The sequence below is a fragment of the Globicephala melas genome, chromosome 12 (assembly GCF_963455315.2).
Source record: "Globicephala melas chromosome 12, mGloMel1.2, whole genome shotgun sequence".
Taxonomy (NCBI): domain Eukaryota; kingdom Metazoa; phylum Chordata; class Mammalia; order Artiodactyla; family Delphinidae; genus Globicephala; species Globicephala melas.
This window is the reverse complement of record NC_083325.1, coordinates 51,187,241-51,211,617: the sequence shown is the minus strand read 5'-3', so window position 1 is coordinate 51,211,617 and position 24,377 is coordinate 51,187,241.

Genomic DNA, 24,377 nt, shown 5'->3' with positions numbered 1-24,377 from the left:
AGGCAGTAGCAACTGAAGTTGTCAATAAAATTTCTAAATCAATATTTATATTTGGAAATGAACCATGAATTTTACATATTACGTTCAAACATTTCAATGCGGTTGCAATGATAATCATTATTACAGAAGATAATAGAAATTTTTAATTTTATCATATAAATCCTATCACATGATTTTTTTCACCAGCCTTTAAGCAATATCTATATCCATAAAGTGCTAAGTTCCTCTTCCAAATTTTTAAATGTTGGGATATAATTAAAAAAACAGAAAGAAAAATATGTGGTTCAATTTGTTCAAATCTCTCTTCATAGGAGACTATACCTCACTTAGAATGTTTAGGAAGTAGTATATATATGCGTGTATATACACACACATATAAATTTATATATATTTATACATGTGATTATTATATAGATATATATTTGAATTTGAATGTCTTCATAATCATGCAAACATTTTTATTTCCGTGTTGCAATTTTCTTTTATTTTACTGGATTATCACTTTTGTTGTATGTGTCACATTTAGTATCTTTCTATTTAGGAAAATCATTTTCCCTAAAAAGTTTTTAAGTATTTTAAATTATTCAAAAAGTGAAGTAGGCAAACTTAGATCTGTTTGTATCTTTTGTAAATGTTTGCTAACATCATTAATAGCAAGCAACAGTCAATACCAAATAACTGTGGTTAGCACAAAATAAAAAATATTTTCCGCCATAGACCATAATTCCTTATTTATCTGAGAGGATCTTCTGTTGTTTCACTTAGCTATCCTAGTACAGCTCACTCTCTTGTCTAAATTAAATCTAACTGCTCTAACAGTATTTAAATGGCATCTCCATTTTTAACTCAGAGCGGCTGTAAGGTCAAATTTGATGTGTTTAATCAGGATGATCCATTTTGGCTCAGATCCAGAAAATATTGTATATAATCTCTGAATCACTCCAAACAATGTTGTTGCTATTGTCAGAGATGCGGCCATATCTTCTAGGAACATGTTGATAGATATTTAATAAACTTGTATGCGTTTGTGTTTATGATATGCAGGGCCCTCTGAAGCAAGGGCTCCTCTTGCTTGAGTCTAATATTGGCATTGCAGACTAATAATAAATGTATGTATTAATACGTTATAATATGAATGTGCTAGATTTTTTGAAGTGCTTTCACATTTATGATGTCTTTTGACCTGCACAATAACCTGTGGACTAGATAGAGCAATTAGAGATGAGAAACAGAAGTCTAGAGAGGTTAAGTGATTTACCTAAAATTACACATCTAATTAGTGGTAGAGCTAAGAGTAGCACCTAGGTCTCCATGCACAGGTCTTTCTGTTGCACTATGTTATACCATGTTGCCTCCTTAATGTTTCTAAAACAAAGAGACCTGGCAGTTGGACAAGTTACATTGCAACACTTTTCATTCCTTAAAACCCTTTGGATTTTAGAAGAGAAAACAAATATAGGACGATAAATGAAAAAAAAGCCATGTGCTCTTTCATATCTGATAAGTCCATGTGGGATCAATATATATTTATTGACCAATGTTTCAGAAACTAGAGATTTCTCTCCTTCCAGGCAAAGGTTCACTTGAGTAATACAGACTAAATCTTTGGAAGGGTGAGGATCATATTCCTTAACCTACACATAAGGTACTAAGGACAGCTCTGAGAACATAAACTTTGGGAACATCTTCTAAGAGCCAGGGATTTTTGGAATGCTACTTCTTAATGCAATATACAGCACCTAGAGGTACAAAACATTAGTACAAAAGTGAATGTAATCCTCTTTTAATCATGCAAGCCAGATTTCCTGCTGATTTTCCTGTACAGTTTGCTCAGGACTGCCTTGGTGCCTCTGCCCTCTGCTCATATAGACCCAAGACTTCAAGTGCTTGATGAAATACTTAAAAAAAAAAAATAAATTTATTTATTTATTTAATTTTGGCTGCTTTGGGTTTTCATTGCTGTGTGTGGGCTTTCTCTAGTTGTGGCAGGCGGGGGCTATTCTTTGTGGCGGTGCCTGGGCTTCTCATTGTGGTGGCTTCTCTTGTTGCGGAGCACGGGCTCTAGGCGCGCAGGCTTCAGTAGTTGCAGCACGTGGGCTCAGTAGTTGTGGCTCGCAGACACTAGAGCACAGACTCAGTAGTTGTGGTGCACTGGTTTAGTTGTTCCGTAGCATGTGGGATCTTCCCGGACCAGGGCTCAAACCTGTGTTCCCTGCATTGGCAGGCGAATTCTTAACCACTGTGCCACCAGGGAAGTCCTTGAAATCCTTTTTTTCTCTCCAATTCTTAGCACTTTTGAATTTAGGATGCATCTTACGGTCAATAGCATCTTTGATGAAATAGAACATAGTGAGCTGTTAATGATGGTTACCTCTGGTGAGTTCTGTATTGCTTGCACTCTCTACAATAAGAATGTATAATTTTTATAATGAAAACAAATTTAAAAAAATTTTAGACCCCAAATCCTATGTGGTTTATACACCCTATCTCTAATACTTGAAGAATACCAAGGATGTAATAACAGTAATTAACATTTCTAAGGTTTTATATTCATAATGGATTTTGTAAGCCCTTACATGTGAGCAGTAGGCTTGATACGTCTGAGATATTCCTCACAGCAGTCAACTGTGAATTATCCACGATGGAAACACTTCTTAGAGCTCCCTGGTACTCACCATGTTGTATTGTTTTTTTTTTTTTTTTTATGGTACGCGGGCCTCTCACTGTTGTGGCCTCTCCCGTTGCGGAGCACAGGCTCCGGACGTGCAGGCTCAGCGGCCATGGCTCACGGGCCCAGCCGCTCCGCGGCATGTGGGATCCTCCCAGACCGGGGCACGAACCCACGTCCCCTACATCGGCAAGCAGACTCTCAACCACTGCGCCACCAGGGAAGCCCACCATATTGTATTGTAATTGTCTGTTTCTTGGTCATTTTTTCCACCCGGGTGAGAGCTCCTTGAGGGCAAGAACAGTGTCCATTCATTTTTGTGTCTCTAGCGCCTAACACAGAGCCGAGACTATCAAGTTAGTAAAACAAATGATTGAATGAAAGACCTGTACGTACTCAATATTTTTTTTGAGTGTTATTTCCACCTACACAATTTAACAGTTTACCTCTGGAGATGGTAATGATTCTCTGCTAGGATATGACTTGTTCTTTTTTCCTTTGTGGCTGGTGAATGCAGGAAGTGTTGTTTTTTAAAAGTGTCTCTGTATTCTCTCCTCAGGCATATACAGCTTTAGCTTTCTGTTATCAAATTTGTTAATCTACCTAATTCTTGTGTAAGCAGGTAAAGAAAATTACTTTCCAACTTGATACTAAATTAAATATCTTACTGAGACAGGTTGTGAGTAGGGGAAGTTTAAAATATTTTTTCTTATTACTTAAATCAGAAGAAAAAAATTTACCAATGAAAATTTCTCATCTGGTTTCTAAATTATGGTATCATGTTTATATGGAGGAAGTCTATTTCGGAGAATGTTCTCAGTTCCTAAAGCTCAGTAATGAAGGACTGAGCTTTTTTTTTAATAAAATTTGGTACATGAATAAAAATAAAAATATTTGGCAACTCATGCAGTGGGAGAAAACATGCAAATCATATCTTTGACAAGGGATTTACTTCCAGAATATATAAAGAACACATACAGCTCAATACTATCAAAAACTCAGACAATCCAATTAAAAAATGGGCAAAGGACTTGAATAGACATTTTTCTCAAGAGGATAAAACAGATGGCCAATAGGTACATAAAAAATGCTCAATATCACTAATAGCAGGAAAATACGAATCAAAACCACAATGAGATACCACTTTACAACCATTAGAATGGTTCTTATATACGTATAGTATATAAGAAAATAACAAGTGTTGGTGAGGATGTAAGAGAAATTAGAACGTTTTTGCACTGTTGGTAGGAATGTAAAATGGTGCAGCCTCTGTGGAAAAAAGTATGGAAATCCCTCAAAAAATTAAACATGGAATTATCATATGATCCAAGAATTCCACTACTTGGTGTATACACAGAAGAATTGAAAGGGGGGGACTTGAACAGATTTTTGTACACCAATGTTCATAGCAGCATTATTTACAATAGCCCAAAGGGGGAAACAACCCAAATGTCCACTAACAGATGAATGGATAAACAAAATATGGTTTATATATACAATGAAATATTATTCAGTCTTAAAAAGGAAGGAGATTCCAATACATGCTACAACATGGATGAACCTTGAAAATGTCATGCTAAGTAAAATAAGCCAGACACAAAAGGACAAATATTGTGTGATTCACTTGTATCACTATTTAAAGTAGACAAATTCATAGAGACAGAAAATAGACTGGTGGTTGCCAGGGGTGGAGAAGAGGGAGGTATGGGGAGTTATTGTTTAATGGGTAGAGTTTAAATTTTGAGAAGATGAAAAAATTCTGGAGAAGGATTATGTTGATGGCTGCACAACATTGTGAATGTACTTAATGCCACTGAACTGTATACCTAAATTGGTTGAAATGGTAAATTATTATATATTTTTATGCATAATATATATTTATATATATAACAACACACAAAAAAACTTGACATTTACTTAGCATTTTTTAAAAAGCACTTTCACTTGCAGTAACCTCACAACAACCTTGATAGGCAGGGCAGTTATTATTCTCATTTTACAGATAAGGAAGTAAACCTTATTTGGTTTAAGTAAATAGCTAAGGGACACAAAACTAATAGGTGTCAGAGTCAGAATTAGGACCCGGAACCCCAGTCCCTTGCTCTTTCTTCTATACCAAACTGCCTTTCACAGAAGTGTTCTTGAACCCTGATAATTGACACTGACATTGAATTCACTGGCAAAGGCCCAACTTTCACTTGGAATGCACATATAAAGCCTGATTCCAAAGAACAGTCTTGAAAGGGCTTTCTGGAGAATGTGGGCAAAACAACAGGCACAGAAATCATTAACAACATGTACCTTTCCCCCATCACAACAATAATATTGTGAAGGGAAAGACAGAAATATGAGAACTGAAGCAACAGTCAGGAAATGCTCAATTGTTAATTTGTTATCACAGCTCTGGTTTCTTTCTAAACAATTCTTTTTTTTTTTTTTTTTTGCGGTATGCGGGCCTCTCACTGTTGTGGCCTCTCCCGTTGCGGAGCACAGGCCCCGGACGCGCAGGCTCAGCAGCCATGGCTCACGGGCCCAGCCGCTCCGTGTCATGTGGGATCTTCCCGGACAGGGGCACGAACCCGTGTCCCCTGCATCGGCAGGCGGACTCTCAACCACTGCGCCACCAGGGAAGCCCCCTAAACAATTCTTAAGGGGCAATGCCTTGTTAGACTGGGATTTTTATTTTGTCAAATATTCTTTAAAGTTCATTTGTAGGCTGTAAGATAATGCTTGAGAATGTTTTTAGTGTGGTTAAAAGGAGTTTTATAGTTGCCACGTAATATAATTTGACCTGTATCTGATAGCCTCTTTGAAAAATAGTAATGATTAAAAAAAATACAGACGTGAAGAATAACAGACTTTTATTAAACAACTGTGTGTTTGCATTGTTAATTCAGTCCCATTCAATCTTTCCAGTAAATTAATTACTGCTAAGAATCAGAAGGGACCGAAAAAGCAAAAACTGCAGAGGAGTCACAGCCAGCTGTTCTTTAAAAATGGAATGCTGACTTTTATTTTTAAGTATTCAACAAACAGTCCTGAAGCACATCCTCAAGAATCTTAATCATAGGGACTTTCCTGGTGGTGCAATGATTAAGAATCCACCTGCCAATGCTGGGGACAAGGGTTCAAGCCCTGGTCTGGGTAGATCCCACATACCGCGGAGCAACTAAGCCCATGCGCCACAACTACTGAGCCTGCACTTTAGAGCCTGCGAGCCACAACTACTGAGCCCGTGTGCCACAACTACTGAAGCCCAGGCACCTAGAGCCCGTGCTCCACAAGAAGAGAAGCCAGCACAATGAGAAGCTCGTGCAACGCAATGAAGAGTAGCCCCCGCTCGCTGCAACTAGAGAAAGCCCGCGCACAGCAATGAAGACCCAACTGCAGCCAAAAATTAAATTAATTAAAATAAATAAAACAAAACAAAACAATGTGAATGTTCTTAATGCCACTGAACTGTACACTTAAAAATTATTTAAAGAAAAAAAGAATCTTAATCATATATTGTTGGTGGACTATGAAGTTTTGTTTTGTGTACTGGAGAAGAAAAATGTCTCATAATATTAATATATTCTAGTGTTTTCAGGTTGTTTTTATGGCAGGATGACAGCTGAAATTTTGTGGTGGCAAAAAAGTTTGGAAATTTAAAATATAATAATAATTACAGAAAGACACCCCCCCCAAAAATTCAAAATTTTAATAGTGATTTCCATGGAATATAGGGGTGATTCTCCATTCCCATGTGACCATACTACTCCTTTTCAGTATTTTCCATATTGTCTACTATGAACATGTCTTATATCTATAGTGGAGTAAAATAAAATTTATTTTAAAATAATGGTAATCTTGCAGGCCAGGTCACTGGGCAGTTGTCTTTTTGATTAAAATTAACTGAAAGGAATCAAAAGTTAAACAATGTGTTCCCTGGCTTTCAAAGGGAAAAATATAATATTAGAAGAGAAGAGTGAGGCCCAATAGAGTTAAGGGCTTGGGTTTAAGTTCACCCAACTGGCCAGGAACAGAACAACAAGTAAACCTGAACTGCCCTGCTAGTAAGGAGGTGGTTTAGTGGAGAGGATTGGTAGTTCTACACAGCCTACATTCTGCCTGGTGATTCTGATATACTGGTACACTGTATTTATCTATGGTTTGATAAGCTTGCTTGTAATTAAAGAAACTCCTATATCACAGACATACAGTTCATTGACTCTGAAGCATCTTTTGGATTAATGATTTAAGGTCTTAATTCATGGACTGCAAATGAATCATGGCTGCAACCACAATGAGTTTCCACACGCATTTTGTAAAATTAAAGTATCATTACATCTTATCACCTACGTGTGTGTTTTCACAGTACCTATCACCAAGGATGTCTTACTGGTACATTTGGGACCCCTCCACTCATCTCCAATCGCATTTCAGTTATGGCCTCATTTAGCCTCTTCCTTCTCTTGGTTTAGTTATTGCTAAATCCTGTGATTGTAGGTCTTAGTTTTGATTGTAACTCTCACTTCCTTAAAGTTGGCTGCTAGTTCCCTTTACATGACACATCAGATCAATAACGATATCTACCCTTTATTGAGTTCATACCATGTACCAGTCACTTTATACCTAATATTTCTCATCCATGACATAAATTCTGACTACTTCTGCAATTTCATTGTCAACTGTTCCCTGATTGCACCCTATATTGTAACTCAGAAGTCGATAAACTATAGTCCGAGGACTAAATCTGGCCTGCTACCTGTTTTTGTATGGCCTGTGAGCTAAGAATGTTTTTTTACGTATTTAAATGGGTGAAAAGAATCAAAAGATGAGTAATACTTTGTGACGCATGAAAATTATGTTAAATTCAACTTCTAGTGTCCATAAATAAATTTTCACTTGAACCCAGCCACTCTCATTCATTTAGGTGTTGTCTATGGCTGCTTTTGTGCTATGATGGCAGAGTTGAGTAGCTGTGACAGAGACCATATGACCCACAAAATATTTATCTAAATATATGTCTAAATGTTTAAAATATTTATCTGGCTCTTTACAGAAAAGTTTGTCAACTCCTGTCTAACTTAACCAAACTACTTTCTGTCCTTACCTTCTTGTCCTCATGTATGTTTTTCCCTCCATCTGGAATGTTTTCTTTTATTTCTTTATTCCTCTTTAGTCCCTTTTATATCCTCATTCTCTCTGGGTGATTTTATCCAAACCCATGGTGTTAAATTCGATCTATATGTTGACAGTGCCCAAATTTATGTCTCCATACCCAACCTCTGTCCTGAACTCCAGACCCAAATATACAACTGTTTGATATCTCTAGTTAGATAGCATAAACGTCTCAAACCAAACATGTTCAAAGTTGAATTCTAGATCTATTCTCCTAAACCAACTCCTTCTAGTCTGCCCCATTTCAGTTGATGGCAACTCCATCTTTGGAGTTGGTCAGGCCAAAAACTTTGGTGCTTTTCTGATTTCTTTGTTTGTCTCGCATTTCACATCCAATGTATCAACAAATCATGTTGGCTCTACCTTCAAAATATATCCAGAATTTGACTATTTCTCGCCTCCCTCCTTGTCACCATGCTGGTCCAAACTACCATCTTTCATCTGGACTACTGGAATGACCTCCAGTTGATCTTGTCTGCTCTTGCCCCTGTGATCATTGTCATGCAGTGTCACCTTCTCAGTTCCTTGTTCAGAACTTTCCAATCACTTCCTGTTCAAAGTTGGCCCTCTTTCTCACCGGTTGTCTCTCAAATCTCATTTCCCACTGCTCTTCCACTCACTCACTCTACTCTAGAGACACTGGCCTTGCTCTTCCTCAAATGATCCAGAGACTTGGCTACTTCAGGGCCTTTGTGCTTACTGTTCCCTCTGCCTTATCATCCCATGGTATCCCTAGGGCTTGTTCTTCCCCTTTTTTAGATAGGAAGAGTTGCCTTCTCAGTGAGACCTTCCATGGCGCTCTCATCTACAATTTCAAATTTGCATTTGTGGTTTAATTTTTCTTCCTTAGCACTTTTCACTAGTTAGATAAAGGAGTCATGTATTTACTTGTCTTCATTATTGTCTACACAAGAATGTAAGTTCATGAGGGTAGGGATTTTCATCTGTTTTGTTCAGTACTGTATTCCCAGTACCTAGAACAATGCCTGACACATAGAGAGTGCAGTAAGTATCTGTGACATGAGTGCATGAATGAAAACTTCCAGCTCAAGGGCCGCTTCCATGAAATCTTACCTGCAGCACCCATCTTGAGTGCTCTAGGTCCTCCTTCCCATTGGCCAGTGAGGATCTATGATTTACTTACTTACAGTGTAGAACAATTGTTTGACACATCTGTTTCCCCTACTAAACTGAGCTTGATTCATTTTTGTATCCCAGGACCTAGCACAGCTCCTGGCACATAACAAATACTCATTAATGTTTCCTAACTGAAAGGATAATTGTTCAACATTTAAAAATATTCCTTACTTTTCAAGAAGATACTTCTTAGAGATCTGTTTAAATAGTGAATGGTACTTAAATGGGAATTTGATTTAAAAAAACAACAACAAAGAATTATTCAGGATCATGCTTGCTTTAGATTCTAAAACCACTGGAGGCAGGCGAAGCTGGGGGTTTCTTGAGGATCCAGAGCCATATACCACATAACACAGGGCATGACACCAGAGGCCTCCTGGTCAGGAATCAAGGTGCAGTGGCTTGCCTGGTGAAGTCCTGGCTACACAGCCTACTTAGGTTATTAGTTAAGACTATTGGTCGGCTTCCCTGATGGTGCAGTGGTTAAGAATCTGCCTGCCAATGCAGGGGACATGGGTTCGAGCCCTGGTCCGGGAAGATCCCACATGCCATGGAGCAACAAAGCCTGTGTGCTACAACTACTGAGCCTGCGTGCTGCAACTACTGAAGCCCACATGCCTAGAGCCTGTGCTCTGCAACAAGAGAAGCCACCTCAATGAGAAGCCTGCGTACCACAATGAAGAGTAGCCCCCGCTCGCCACAACTAAAGAAAGCCACAGCAACGAAGATCCAACGCAGCCAAAAATAAATAAAATAAAATAAATTTAGAAAAAGAAAATGCATGGTATTAAAAGAAAAAAAGACTATTGGTGTGTGGAGAAAATCCTTACTCTTATTTGTTTGTTTTCAGTCAAGACCTGTAGGACCTGCTAATTGGTGAAGTGGAAAGGATTAATGATCTTTAATCACTGTTAGAATAAAAAATGCCCTTATCACTTTCCTGTCTCTAAATAACTTTTTCCATCTGTGTCCAGGAAACACTCACAAGTCAGCTAAGTAAAAATCTTTCAGTTGTTCTTTAAAAACAGGTATTTACCGGGAGATCATTGACTCCAGTCTGGCTCCTGCAGTCAGAGAACATCCATGGGGGGGGGGGTGCGGGGAGGGGGGAACGCCACCGCAGTAATGGATTTGGAGGCAGGTAGTGGGAGGAGAGAAGCCAGCAAAGAAAGCCTTATCTCAGGCACTTTGGTATTCTAGTCCGTGGTCACTAGTAAAATTAGATTTGGATTAAACATTGTATTTTATCATTTTGCCTTCTCTTCCTAGATGTTAAGTGTACATTTCTTTATTTGAGTCTCATACATGCATGTAAAGTAGTGAAGGCATTATCTCCCATTTAGGGTTTAAAGGTGGAGAAAATGAGGGCAAGAAGTAAAGTGACTTGCCTAGTCAGTGACTGATCAGGACAGGATCTCAGATAGTCGTTCAACGCTCTTCCTACTGGCCCTTTCTTCTAAACTATCTCTTGCTTCAAGATTTTTTTTTTTAAATTGCATGCCTGTAGGGACAGAACTAGAAGTGTTTTAGGTTGGCAGTGACATGGAGTGTCTGCTTTGTGCTCAGCACTGAGGTAGATACAAAGAAGTAAAAAACAACATTCTGTCCTCAAGCTATTTATAGCTACCTGGGGGAAAGAAAATGTAATAAACAACAAAAACCCCTAATATTGTAAAGTGAAAAACATCAGGTTACAAAAGCATGTATGCTAAACATACTTATAGACTTTTATTCATTTTCAATCATTCCATTTTGCCTAACATAAGATCTAGAGTGGGAACACTGCTCTACTCAGAGGCATGTGGCTTCTTTACTTTTCTTAACAAATCTAATCTCACACACTCCCACCCTTCCAATTAAAGTTATCTCAGCCTCCTCCAGATTAAATAGTCTCTAGTGGTTTAACAGTCTATTTTGATGTAAAATGCTCTCTATCAGGTAAATATTCATTAATTCAAAGTTCAATTCCCTAACAAGGCTGGTTGTTTCTCTCCTACCCTCCCCCTGGCCAAGACGGCATCTATGCATGGGGATACTCACCCATCCTTATGGCATTGGATGGGGTTTGGTTTCCACTTCAGGACAGCTGGTCTGGTCGTTGTACACTACCTGCTCCTCAACTAATGTCCTGCTAATTTTTGGATTCCCCCTGGGGGAGGTCCCTTCCGCATCACAGTGGAGCCAAGATCGTTTGAGTTTGCCATTCTGCAGCTAGTCACTGTTGTTCTGCTATTGCTTACCCCCTGACCAATACTAGTGTGGGGTATCCCTGAGCTGCAATCTCCTCCTAGGTTTTTTTGCTGGGGGCAGGGCAAAGTCTCCTTTGCCTTTCACTTACCACTCAATCTGTCCAACAAGCTTTCCCCTCCAGGGATTCAGTCCAGAAAGTAGCAGTCAGAATACACCTGTCTCACTGCCTACTTCCCCTTCCCCTAGTTTCTCTTTTTTCCTCTGTAATCCTCTGAGCTAAAGTTCCCCTCCCACTTCCCTCCCCCTGCCCCCATAGGTACACTTCCCTCATTCTGAGATTTCTCTATTCCTGGCTTTTAGTAAAACTCTATGATTTAGTTGATTGGCTCTGTCTCTTCTTGTGTTAGTGAGAAATACAATCATTTTAAAAATCTTTTTCTCTGTTGTCAAAGTTCAGCTTTCAAAACTCTTAATGTTGGGGCTTCCCTGGTGGTGCAGTGGTTAAGAATCCGCCTGCCGATGCAGGGGACACGGGTTCCAGCCCTGGTCCGGGAAGATCCCACATGCCGCGGAGCAGCTAAGCCCATGTGCCACAACTACTGAGCCTGCGCTCTAGAACCCGCGAGCCACAACTACTGAGCCCGCGAGCCACAGCTACTGAAGCCCACGCGCCACAAGTACTGAAGCCCGCGCACCTAGAGCCCGTGCTGGGCAACAAGAGAAGGCACCGCAGTGAGAAGCCTGCGCACCGCAACAAAGAGTAGCCTCCTCTTGCCGCAACTAGAGAAAGCCCGCGTGCAGCAACGAAGACCGAACGCAGCCAAAACTGAAAATAAATAAAATAAATTAATTAAAAAACCCCACAAAACTCTTCATGTCTGATCAGAAATCTTATTTTACAGATAAAAAAACTGAACATTGACTCTTTTTCCACTTTTTGCATTCCTGCTGTAAGAATCCTAATGATTTAGAGAAAAGGATGCTTTGCACAGAATGAGGGGTGGTGACATACAAGGAAGTGTAAAAGAGAAAAACACATTGATATACTTCTAAAATCCTGTTACATATGCATGGAAAAATATACACCAAAATGTTAATAGTGACACACTTTGGGTGGTGGTTTTTCTTTTCTTTTTTTTTTTTCTTTTTTTTTTTTGCGGTACGCAGGCCTCACTGTTGTGGCCTCTCCCGCTGCGGAGCACAGGCTCCGGACGCGCAGGCTCAGCGGCCATGGCTCACGGGCCCAGCCGCTCCGCGGCATGTAGGATCTTCCCAGATCGGGGCACGAGCCCGTGTCCCCGGCACTGGCAGGCGGACTCTCAACCACTGTGCCACCAGGGAAGGCCTGGGTGATGGTTTTTCAAGTTATCTTATTCTTTATGTCCTCTTGTATTTTCAGAATTTTAAATAGTGCATATGTATTGTTTTTGTAAACAGAAAAGCCAATAAAAAGATTTCCATTGGGATGGGGGAGAGGTTAAACAGCACAGAACTATACATATAATAAATATCTCAAGACTATCCCCCCAAATTAATTGTCAAATAAGTGATTTAGTCATAATTGTGATGAATCTTTACTGAGTCACATCTTTTCTTTTTTCTTCTTTTTTAAATTGGGATATAATTTATATACCATAAAATCCACTCTTCTAACGTGTGCAACTTAGTGGTTTTAGTATATTCACAAAGTTGTGCAACCATCACAATTATCTAATTCCAAAAACATTTTTATCACCCCTGAAAGAACCTCCATACCCATTAGCAGTCATTCCCCATTCCCCCTTCCCTCAGCCCCTGGAAACCACTGATCTATTTTCTGTTTCTGTGGATTTGCCTATTCTCAACATTTCACGTAAATAGAACCATACAAAATGTGGCCTTTTGTGTTTGGTTTCTTTCACTTAGCATAATGTTTTCAATGTTCACCCATGTTGAGTCATATTTTTCTTGGTCTCCTTTTCTGAAAAATTTTTCCCTCAGTGTTGCAATGATACTCATACTGGTCCCTCAACTCTTGCTGTACAGTCCATACAATGCAAAAAAGTCAGACTACCTTTTGTTCCAAAGTTGCATTACCTACTTTATGGATAGATTCAGTGGTGTAGAAAAATTGATCACAGTTAACCACCAAAAAATTATATTTGACTTTGGAATACATTTTAATATGGGAGTGGAATGGCGGTTGGGGAGGGGGAAGCAGGGATAGGGTTAGGCTCACTTTTCCTTGGAATCTAAGGTAATATTATTAAAAGCTTATAGAAAAAGTAGCCCAGGGCCTTCCCTGGTGGCTCAGTGGTTAAGAATCTGCCTGCCAATGCAGAGGACGGGGGTTCAAACCCTGGTCCAGGAAGATCCCACATGCCGTGGAGCAACTAAGCCCGTGAGCCACAACTACTGAGCCCGTGTGCCACAACTACTGAAGCCCGTGTGCCTAGAGCCTGTGCTCCGCAACAAGAGAAGCCACCGCAATGAGAAGCCTGCGCATGGCAATGAAGAGTAGCCCCCTCTTGCCACAACTAAAGAAAGCCCACGTGCAGCAAAGAAGACCCAACACAGCCATAAATACATAAATAAATTTATTAATAAAAAGAAAAAGTAGCCCAAGTATATGTTAATGATTGCAAACAGATTTGACTCTATGTTTTATTGGGAATAATAAACTTTCTCAGGTGGACATTAACAACATTGGATAAAGAAAGTGTGTGTGTGTGTGTGTGTGTGTGTGTGTGTGTCTGTGCATTCCCTTGAGCTTTCTCATTTTACCATATTTGTTAGTACTCCTGAGTACTGGTCATGCCTTCAAGTTGGAATGAAGGCCAAGACTGAGAACCCAATCCTGAAGTTTCCCAAAATTGTACAGGATCAAAACAAGGGACACTCTAAGTCAGTAGACTTTAATCTTTTGGGGCTCACAGATTTAGTCCTTTGAATCTCTGGTAAAAGGTAGACCTTGTTCTTTTTTTTTTCTTTTTGAATTTTCTTTTATTTATTTTTCATACAGCAGGTTATTAGTTATCTATTTTATACATATTAGTGTATATATGTCAATCCCAATCTCCCAATTCATCCCACCACCACCTCCACCCACCCCCCCACCACTTTCCCCCCTTGGTGTCCATACGTTTGTTTCTCTACAACTGTGTCTCTATTTCTTCCCTGCAAACCGGTTCACTGTACCATTTTTCTAGGTTCCACATATATGCGTTAATATATGATATTTGTTTTTCTCTTTCTGACTTAACTTCTGACTTACTTCACTCTGTATGACAGTCTCTAGATCCATCCAAGTCTCAACAAATGACCCAATTTCTTTCCTTTTATGGCTGAGTAATATTCCATTGTATATATGTACCACATCTTCTTTATCCATTCGTCTGTCGATGGGCATTTAGGTTGCTTCCATGTCCCAGCTATTGTAAATAGTGCTGCAGTGAACATTGGGGTGACTGTGTCTTTTTCTTTTTTTTTGTTTTTGTGGTACGCGGGCCTCTCACTGTTGTGGCCTCTCCCGTTGCGGAGCACAGGCTCCGGACACGCAGGCTCATTGGCCATGGCTCACAGGCCTAGCTGCTCCGTGGCATGTGGGATCTTCCCAGACCGGGGCATGAACCTGTGTCCCCTGCATCGGCAGGCGGACTCTCAACCACTGCACCACCAGGGAAGCCCGCCTGTGTCTTTATGAATTATGTTTTTCTCTGGGTATATGCCCAGTAGTGGGATTGCTGGGTTGTATGGTAATTCTATTTTTAGTTTTTTAAGGAACCTCCATACTGAGGCTGTATCAATTTACATTCACACCAACAGTGCAAGAGTGTTCCCTTTTCTCCACACCCTCTCCAGCATTTGTTGTTTGTAGATTTTCTGATGATGCCCATTCTAACTGGTGTGAGGTGATACCTCATTGTAGTTTTGATTTGCATTTCTCTAATAATTAGTGATGTTAAGCAGCTTTTCATGTGCTTCTTGGCCATCTGTATGTCTTCTTTGGAGAAATGGGGTAGACCCTTTTCTGAAAACTGTTACTTATAATTTCTAAAGGTGTGTGAGTCCCTTGAACCATCCAAGGTATTCAGTGTCTTGGTCAGCTCAGGATACTATCACAAAATACCTCAGACTGGGTGGCTTAAACAACAAATATTTATTTCTCATTGTTCTGGAGGCTGGAAAGTCCAAGGTCAAGGTGCAGCAGATTTGGTGTCTGATAAAGGCCTTCTTCCTATTTTGCAGGTGGCCACCGTCTTTCTATGTCTGCATATTGGGAGGAGAAAGCACTCTTGTGTCTCTTCTTATAAGGTCACTAATCCAATCATGAGGGCTCCACTACCATGACATAATCTAATTCTAACTACTGCACCTCCCAAAGTCTCCATCTCCAAATACCATCCCACTAGGGATTAAAGCTGCAACATATGAATTTTGGAAGGACACAAACATTTAGTCCATACCACAGAGATAGTCCCCAGATTGAGAATATCTGCTCTAGGAAAATCCCCCTCTTTATTACCCACTAGAGTTTCAGCCCCAGGTCCAAATCTTTTTTATTTTTATTTATTGTATTTATTTATTTTTGGTTGCATTGGGTCTTTGTTGCTGTGTATGAACTTTCTCTAGTTGCGTCGAGCAGGGGCTACTCTTCGTTGTGGTGCGCAGGCTTCTTATTGCAGTTGCTTCTCTTGTTGCGGAGCATGGACTCTAGGTGCGCGGGCTTCAGTATTTGTGGCACACGGGCTTAGTAGTTGTGGCTCGCAGACTCTAGAGTGCAGGCTCAGTAGTTGTAGTGCACGGGCTTAGTTACTCCGTGGCATGTGGGATCTTCCTGGACCAGGGATCGAACCCATGTCCGCTGCATTGGCAGGCAGATTCTTAACCACTGCACCACCAGGGAAGTCCCCCAGGTCCCAATCTTATCTCCTGTTCTGATGAACTGGGTGGGACAGAATCACTGTTGAAGACTCTTGGCCCTATAGAGAAGTCTATATGTCTCCTCCTGAATCCTATTCCAGAAGCGGGAAGCACCCCTAGGTGCCTGTTTGATATACAGCATGCAGATGAGGTAAAGAGGAAGAAGTGAGTGAATAACACAGAGGATAAGAATTTTGACATCACCTCCTTCTATGGTCCCCACATTATGTTCTACATGTATCCTTGATTTCATCCCTGTTCCTCATCAGAGCTTCTGTCCCTTGGGAATGGAAGTAAGGTGGGAAAAAGCATTAGCTCCTTAGCATGGGTTGGAGAAAGGCTCTTGATAATTGGTGGATGCCTCCAACCAGATTCATGAATAAATTGAGGGCAGATTCAGGGTCAGCAAGAAGGAAGTGACTCTGGAGGACAGGAGGAAACATCTGGAAGACATGGACTTGAGCTTGAGCAGCAGATATTTCTCAATGGACAGCTCAAGTCTTTGAATTCTTTTTGTTTGAGAGTTTGGCATAGCTCAAATTAGTTAACTTTTAAAGCATTATGTAAGTTAAGCATTTGTTTGGTGTTGTTGAGAGAAGAGATGAGGGAATTTTCTCAAATAAAAAAAGAGGAAGTGCTCTGTTTTCTTAGTGGCTGTTTTGGTTTGTCCTATTTATATTTAGTCCCCTTTTGCCTTATTTTGGCTTGGCTCCTAGGAGTGGCTGGGTGAGTTTATTATCCCATCTCTTTGGTAATCAAGTTGAAGGATTCTCTTTTCATTCTAGCTCGGAGAAGAATATGCTGGTCCATATCATCTGCAGGAGACTCAGACTGGGACCAAATTACCAACTGACCTGTCCTGACTATTAAGTCATGGGTGAAGCATGAGCAAGACATATCAGGGTCGAAAACTTCTAATGTCAAAAGGTGCTATTTTCAACTACCAGACATTATTTTTAATATAAATAAATATGATATGATGGTGCCTATCAATATAAAATCTCTCTTTAACTCACCCCAAGAGGAGTCGTCAAGGAAAATGGTTATCTACATTTTGCTAAGTTTAAAGATTTTTCTTCAGTCCTCATATTATTTGACCTATCAGTAGTGCCTGGCACAGTTTATCATTACCATCTTCTTCTTTTTTAAAAAAATCAATTAATTAATTAATTTTTGGCTGCGTTGGATCTTCATTGCTGTGCGCGGGCTTTCTCTAGTTGCGGTGAGAGGGGTCTACTCTTCGTTGCGGTGTGTGGGCTTCTCATTGCGGTGGCTTTTCTTGCTGCGGAGCACGAGCTCTATAGGCGTGTAGGCTTCAGTAGTTGTGGCACGTGGGCTCAGTAGTTGTGGCTTGTGGGCTCTAGAGCGCAGCCTCAGTAGTTGTGGTGCACGGGCTTAGTTGCTCCGTGGCACGTGGGATCTTCCTAGACTAGGGCTCGAACCCGTGTCTCCTGCATTGGCAGGCGGATTCTTAACCACTGCACAACCAGGGAAGTTCCTCATTACCATCTTCTTGAAATACGTTTTGTACTTGACTTTGAGGACATATCCACTTGCCTGGTTTCCTCCTATTTCATAGGTTGTTCCTTTTCCATTTCCTTTATGGTTTCTTCTTATTTTCCCAAGTCTAAACACTTGGTATACTTGTTAAAACTATGGTATCCAGCCCTTTCCCCAAGAAATTCTCATTCCATTGATCTGGGTTGGAGTCTAGGTATTTTTTTTGAAAGATGGTTAATATGATGAATTTTATGTTACATGCATTTTACCACAATTAAAACAATTTAAAAAAAAAAGCTCCTTGGGTGATTTTTTTTTAACATCTTTATTGGAGTATAATTGCTTTACAATGTTGTGTTAGTTTCTGCTGTATAACAAAGTGAATCAGCTATACGTATACATATATCCCTATATCCCCTCCCTTTTGCATCTCCCTCCCATCCTCCCTATCCCACCCCTCTAGGTGGTCACAAAGCACCGAGCTGATCTCCCTGCGCTATGTGGCTGCTTCCCACTAGCTATCCTTGGGTGATTCTTATTAGCAGCCTGGACAGAAACTTCTGACTTATCTGTTGACAATATTCAAATTTATATCTCTAGCCTGTACCTCTCCCATGAATGCTAGAATTGTCTATCCCACTTACAGCTTGACATCTCTCCTTGGATGTCAAATAGGCTTCTCAAATTTAACTGGACCAAAAGCAAATTTGTGATTCCCGCATCCTATACCTGCTCCTCCCACAGTCCTCCTCCCAATCCTTGGAGTCATCATTGACTCTTCTCTTCCCCTCACATTCCCCACCCAAACATCAGCAAATCTTGTTGGCTGTGTCTTCAAAACATATTCAGAATCTGACAACCTTTTACCACCTCTGTTATTACTAATCTGGTCTAAGCCACCATCATCTCCCACCTGGATTACTTCAGCAGCCTCCTAACTGGTCTCTCTGCCTCTGTCTTTGCCCTTAAGCAGTCTTTGTAAAACTTAAAACAGATGTTATTCCTTTATATCATACCCTCTGATTGACTTCTCATTCAGAACAAAACTCAGTCCTTAAAATATCTCACCAAGCCTACACAATCTGCCCGTCAACTTTTATCTGTCTCATTCCTTACCATGTTCTGCCTTCTCTCTGTGCTGCACTACCCTGGCCACCCTGCCTTGACTAGCATGCTCCAATCTCAGGACCTTTGCTCTTCCTGCAGCCCCTGAGTCTTCAAGTGGTTAGCTTGTCCAAGGTCACACAGCTAGTAAGTAGCTGAGCTGGGATTCCAACCCACCTCTGGCTCTAAATCTAATGTTCTTACTATTGTACCATGTGGCCTTTCTACTGCCAACAGTATTCATTCAGCCATTCAACAAGTGCTTTTCTAGGTGCTGAGGATAGAATACCGAACACAACAAAGCACCTAACTTTGTGGCACTTACATTCTAACTGGGGGAGATAAAAAATAAATACATTCAACATACAGTATGTAAGATGGTGTTAAATGCAGTGGAGAAAAATAAAGCAAGGCAAGAGACATAGGAAATGCTGGGCAGGTATTGCTATTTCATTAATCTATTGGTGGTCAGGAAGGCTTCACAATAAAGCAACAATTGCGCAGAGACCTGAAGGGAGAAGGAAGTGTGGGAATAAGCCATAGGGATAGAAAAAGGGAAAGTTTCAAGTTACAGGGAAGCCAAAGGAATTCACATTTCCTTTTGATTTAAGTTATTTTCAATGTAACAAGTAACATACTGAAATATTTCTAAAGAACTATGCTCACCTGTGTTTTGAATATTTTTGGAAACGGTATGAATGGATTGCCCTTGCCAGACATGCTGTGACTAAGAAATTGGAACAAGATTGCAACTTTCAGTTTCACTGGAAGTCCCTCTGGCCTCTAGAAGCATATATCAAGTGTGGCTTCTGGAGTCAGATCACATGTAAGAAAACCCTAGCTCTACTATGTGTACTGTTTGTATAATCTAGGACAATTTACTACCCTATTCTAAGCCCCAGTTCCCAAATCTCTAACGTAAGGGTGATCATAGCAGGTGGGTTTTCATCTACTATACACCAATGCTCTGTCTGTTCTGATTGGTTGGCCATATCAGTTGTTAATTATTTTCAATATCATCCTTAGATAAAATTATTTACCTTATGGGAGTCATTGTGATAAGGAAATTAGGTAAGCACTCATCCTTATTATATTTATTATTATTATATTTATCATTATTATTATAGCCTAAATCAAGGGTCAGCAAAATATGACCTGTAGGCCAAACCTAGGCCTTCCATCTTTATAATCTTTGTAAATAGAGTTTTACTGGGACATGGCCATACCCACTTATTTATGTATTGTCTATGGCTGTTTTCACACTACAAAGGCAGAGTTTATTAGTGGAGATGGACTGGTCCTTTCCAGAACAAGTTTGGTGACTCCTGGCCTAAATGGGGATGGAATCCTACTTTACCTTTATCAAAACTTGGTTTAAACAGCTCTGCTTTGTACCAAGATATTAACATTTACAACCAGTTCTTTATAGTCAAGAAAGGAGTTGTGCTTTGCCAAACTTATCAGGACAAGTTGTTAGGGATCTACTTGGAAGTGAAGCAACTTCCCTCCCAATCCCGAGATGAGGGTGTTGAGGATAGGGGTCCCCAGTGAGTTCTGAGATCAAATTCCCAGAAATAGAAAGTTACATATGGCCCCATGATGTTCAGGTATGCAATGTTATGTACTAGTCCATCCACTTTCTCTTTTCTTTTTTCCCTCTAGTCTCTTATCCTGGTGTCAGCCTTTTCCTTGCAATACTGGATCAAGGCAGGGGACAGAGCTGTGTTTCCAGGGAAGGCAGAGGGAGAAGACATTTTCTTTGTTAACTTGAGTGGGGCTCAGTGTCAGATTTACTCTTCAAAGCATCTTGATTCTTCAAAAAGTTATTTGAAACTTAGTTTTGTCTTTAGAACAAGTAAGTGCTTCAGGAATTTTAGTCTTTTTAGACAGAGTTAATTGATTTCATTTCATCCCCATTTCTTTAAAAAGTGGACATAGTTCCAAGCCCTTGAATAAATCAGACTTGGTCACAAAGGAAGTCAGGCAGGGGTCAGAATAGAGATCAAAACCCAAAAATACTAGAGGTTTACATACTCTTTTCTGTTCTTCTTTAGTTTGAGTTGATTCTTGTGGGGACTGTGTCTCTGGGAAAGCTGAGGCTGTAACAGTTCTTGGTAATGGTCGCATTTGACTTCAGAAACACACAGCAGAATAAGAGGGAATGGAGCAATAGATGTGTTTAATTGATTAATGCTGAGTGAATACCTATTACGCACAAAGCATTGTGTTCATCTAGGTATTTTATATGGGCTCAAAGAGTTTCTGAATCTACATGCAAAACTGTATTGACTCTGTGTCCATAATTCAACTTTTAAAAAATCATGACTTCAGTGTTTTGAAAAGAGAATCTTGAAACGTTTCTTAGTTCATTCATATTTATTTGGTTTCAGGAGAAGAACAAATGTATTTTCCTCTTATTAAGGATATAATTAACTAAACACCTTTAACCTAGTTTATAAATATTCTTGTAATCTGGGTTTTCTAGGAAAGATCCGATTAGAAATCAGTTGTTTCTCACAGAAGATCAATTGTTTCATAGAAGTTGAGAGTGAGTCAGATGTATGAAAACTTCTCTCATATCGGTAGAAGTGATATGACTTTTGCCTTTGCCTAGATCCAAAGACAAACTAGGTCCAAACACTTGAAGAGCTGACTGGCTGAGCATCTTGGTCAGGGTGAGGTCTTAACACAATCTCTGAAAGCCTTTGGCTCTCTCTGTAGAGCCAGAGCAAGATGACTTCTCAGTCTTGAGGGACCCTGAGTGTGTGACTCCTCCCAGGAGATGCCTCCTTGTCTCCCATTTTCCTAGTCTTTCCCTTTCCAAAATATGGTTTTCAATCCTTACCCCAACTTTATCCTTACCGAGAAAAAGTTCACTTATCTTGTTAGAAAAAGAAAGGAAGGGCTTCCCTGGTGGCGCAGTGGTTGAGAGTCTGCCTGCCGATGCAGGGGACACGGGTTCGTGCCCCGGTCCAGGAAGATCCCACATGCCGCGGAGCGGCTGGGCCCGTGAGCCATGGCTGCTGAGCCTGCGAGTCCGGAGCCTGTGCTCCGCAACGGGAGAGGCAACAACAGTGAGAGGTCTGCGTACCACAAATAAATAAATAAATAAATAAAAAAGAAAAGAAGCATAAAACAAAGGTGTATTTTTGAAGGGGTGTACGCTAGGCTGCATTGTGCCTGTTTTCTGGTTGCGTGAAAGTTCTTTCTGTACCTTCTCCCCGCTCCTTCCATCTCCCTCCTCAGCCCACCTCAGTTGAGACTGGCTCCCGCCAGAGCATGTAACTTCTTCCTGTCAAAGCTAGCTCTGGAGAGAAGGTAAAGTCATTCGTGCTGAGGTAATAATTAGTATCAACCTTTACGAGTAATCGCATTTTATCCCAGGAAAATCTCATTAAAAGGTGAAACTACAGTATGAACTTTGAGGCTTTAGACAGTAGATGGGGAACTCACCCAAGGGCAGTAGAGCTCCCTCTGTACAGTGAAAACAACAGTCTATAGAGGCCGCAGTTTATTGCAGTTAATCTCAAATATGAGATTGTAGGTGAATACAGGATTATAATTTAATATCATTTTAAGAAGAAGGAAAAAAGCTGTCACCATCTAAACTGGTTTATTCTAGCTTTTTCGAAAGCTAGAGATTTAAAGTCAAGCAGGAGAGCCAAAGAAGATAATCATCTTTTAGTGTTTCAGAAGATTTTAATCCCTTTTGGCTTTCCTCCAAGGATATCTGAACAGAACATTAAGTAGCTGAAAAGCAAAAGTTTTCAATGTTTCATAACTGCTATCAGTCTTATGCATTAATTTTGAGGAAGGACAAATTATAAAAAATTAATTATAGTAAGGCAAGCAGCTCTATGGCTCTGCGGGTTTTTCATTTTCTTTTCTCCTTCTTTCTTCTTCTTCTTCTTCTTCTTCTTTCTTCTTCTTCTTCTTCTTCTTCTTCTTCTTCTTCTTCTTCTTCTTCTTCTTCTTCTTCTTCTTCCTCTTCCTCTTCCTCTTCCTCTTCTTCTTCCTCTTCTTCTTCTCCTTCTTCTCCTTCTTCTCCTTCTTCTTCTTCTTCTTCTTCTTCTTCTTCTTCTATTTCTTCTTCTTCTTTTTCTTCTTCTTCTCCTCCTCCTCCTCCTCCCCCTCCTCCTCCTCCTCCTCCTCCTCCTCCTCCCCCTCCCCCTCCCCCTCCCCCTCCTCCTCCCCCTCCCCCTCCTCCTCCTCCTCCTCCTTCTCCTCCTCCTTCTTCTTCTTTTTGTGGGAGGAGATGAGAGATTTTGTTTTAGTTAATGTTTTTGTTTTTAAAATGATGAAACAGAAAATGCTTCCCTGGCCCACAGCAAACTTTCCCATAAAACTCTCTTTGGGGCTTCCCTGGTGGCACAGTGGTTGAGAATCTGCCTGCCAATGCAGGGGACATGGGTTCGAGCCCTGGTCTGGGAAGATCCCACATGCCGCGGTGCGGCTGGGCCCGTGAGCCACAACTACTGAGGCTGCGCGTCTGGAGCCTGTGCTCCGCAACAAGAGAGGCCGCAATAGTAAGAGCCCTGCGCACCGTGATGAAGAGTGGCCCCCACTTGCTACAACTAGAGAAAGCCCTTGCACAGAAACGAAGACCCAACACAGCCAAAAGTACATAAAAACAACAACAACAGCAACAAAATACTCTCTTTGGCCACAGACTAAGTACAACACACATAGTGCCAAGAGGGGTTTTATGGCTTCCCCTTTTTTCCCCTGCAGACAAAAAAATGAGCACAGGATCAAAATAAATCTAGAATGAAAACCATATTTCCCCCTCATTGGTTGAGCTTCTACTCTCTCTTAATAATCACTACAATGGTTTGGTTTTGTCAAAAAGAAATCAAATAACCAAACTACCTTCTTTCTCCTTGTGCTTCCAGAAGAGACGGTAAACACAGGGAATTCTGTGAGCTGATCTGCCATTGCTGCTTTGGTCAGGCATATTTACAAACCTCACTGATTTGGCCAGTAGCTCCCAGGCAGCCTCCTGTGAGCCACAGCATTGGGACCGTCCTTCTGAAGGCAAGGATAGTGCCCTGTCCAGCAGGCTCTTGATCATGAGTGCTGATCACTTCTGGAGCAGGGTGATCCTGGCTAGCTGTCAGCTTCAGCTCCAGCCCTTGGAACCCAGACCCATCAGCTCCTCATAACACTAACATAGCAATCCTCTCTGCCGATTGGGTCAGTAACCTGCCCAGAGAAATCAGATGAAATAGGGGCAACAGTTTTTTTCTACCAAGGGTAACTGACCCATGCAGATGCAATTCAGGGAAGTAAGCCAATGCTTTCTTGGAATTCTCATTTTCTAATTTTAAGCAGTACTGACTCCCCTCTTTCCCTCCTTGAACCTCATCTTCCTACTCTAGAAAGTAAAGAGGACAACTGATTATTTTAAGCAGAAGATATTTGTTTTTGTGTAGTCACACATGCTCCATATTTTGGATATAAATGTCACATTTAAATTTCATGGGGATTGCGGAAAAATTTTGTAAGTGTAAAAATAGTTGGGGGGTGAAAACCACAAAATATCAATAGACTTTAGTTTGTAAGAATTTAATACTACACTATGGCAAGAGAAACTATAAATAAAATCAAAAGTCAAATGACAAATGGGAAGATATTTATATTACATATAACAGGCAAGGATGAACATATTTTATAAGTAAGAAATTTTTACATAGCAATAAGAAAAAATTCCCTA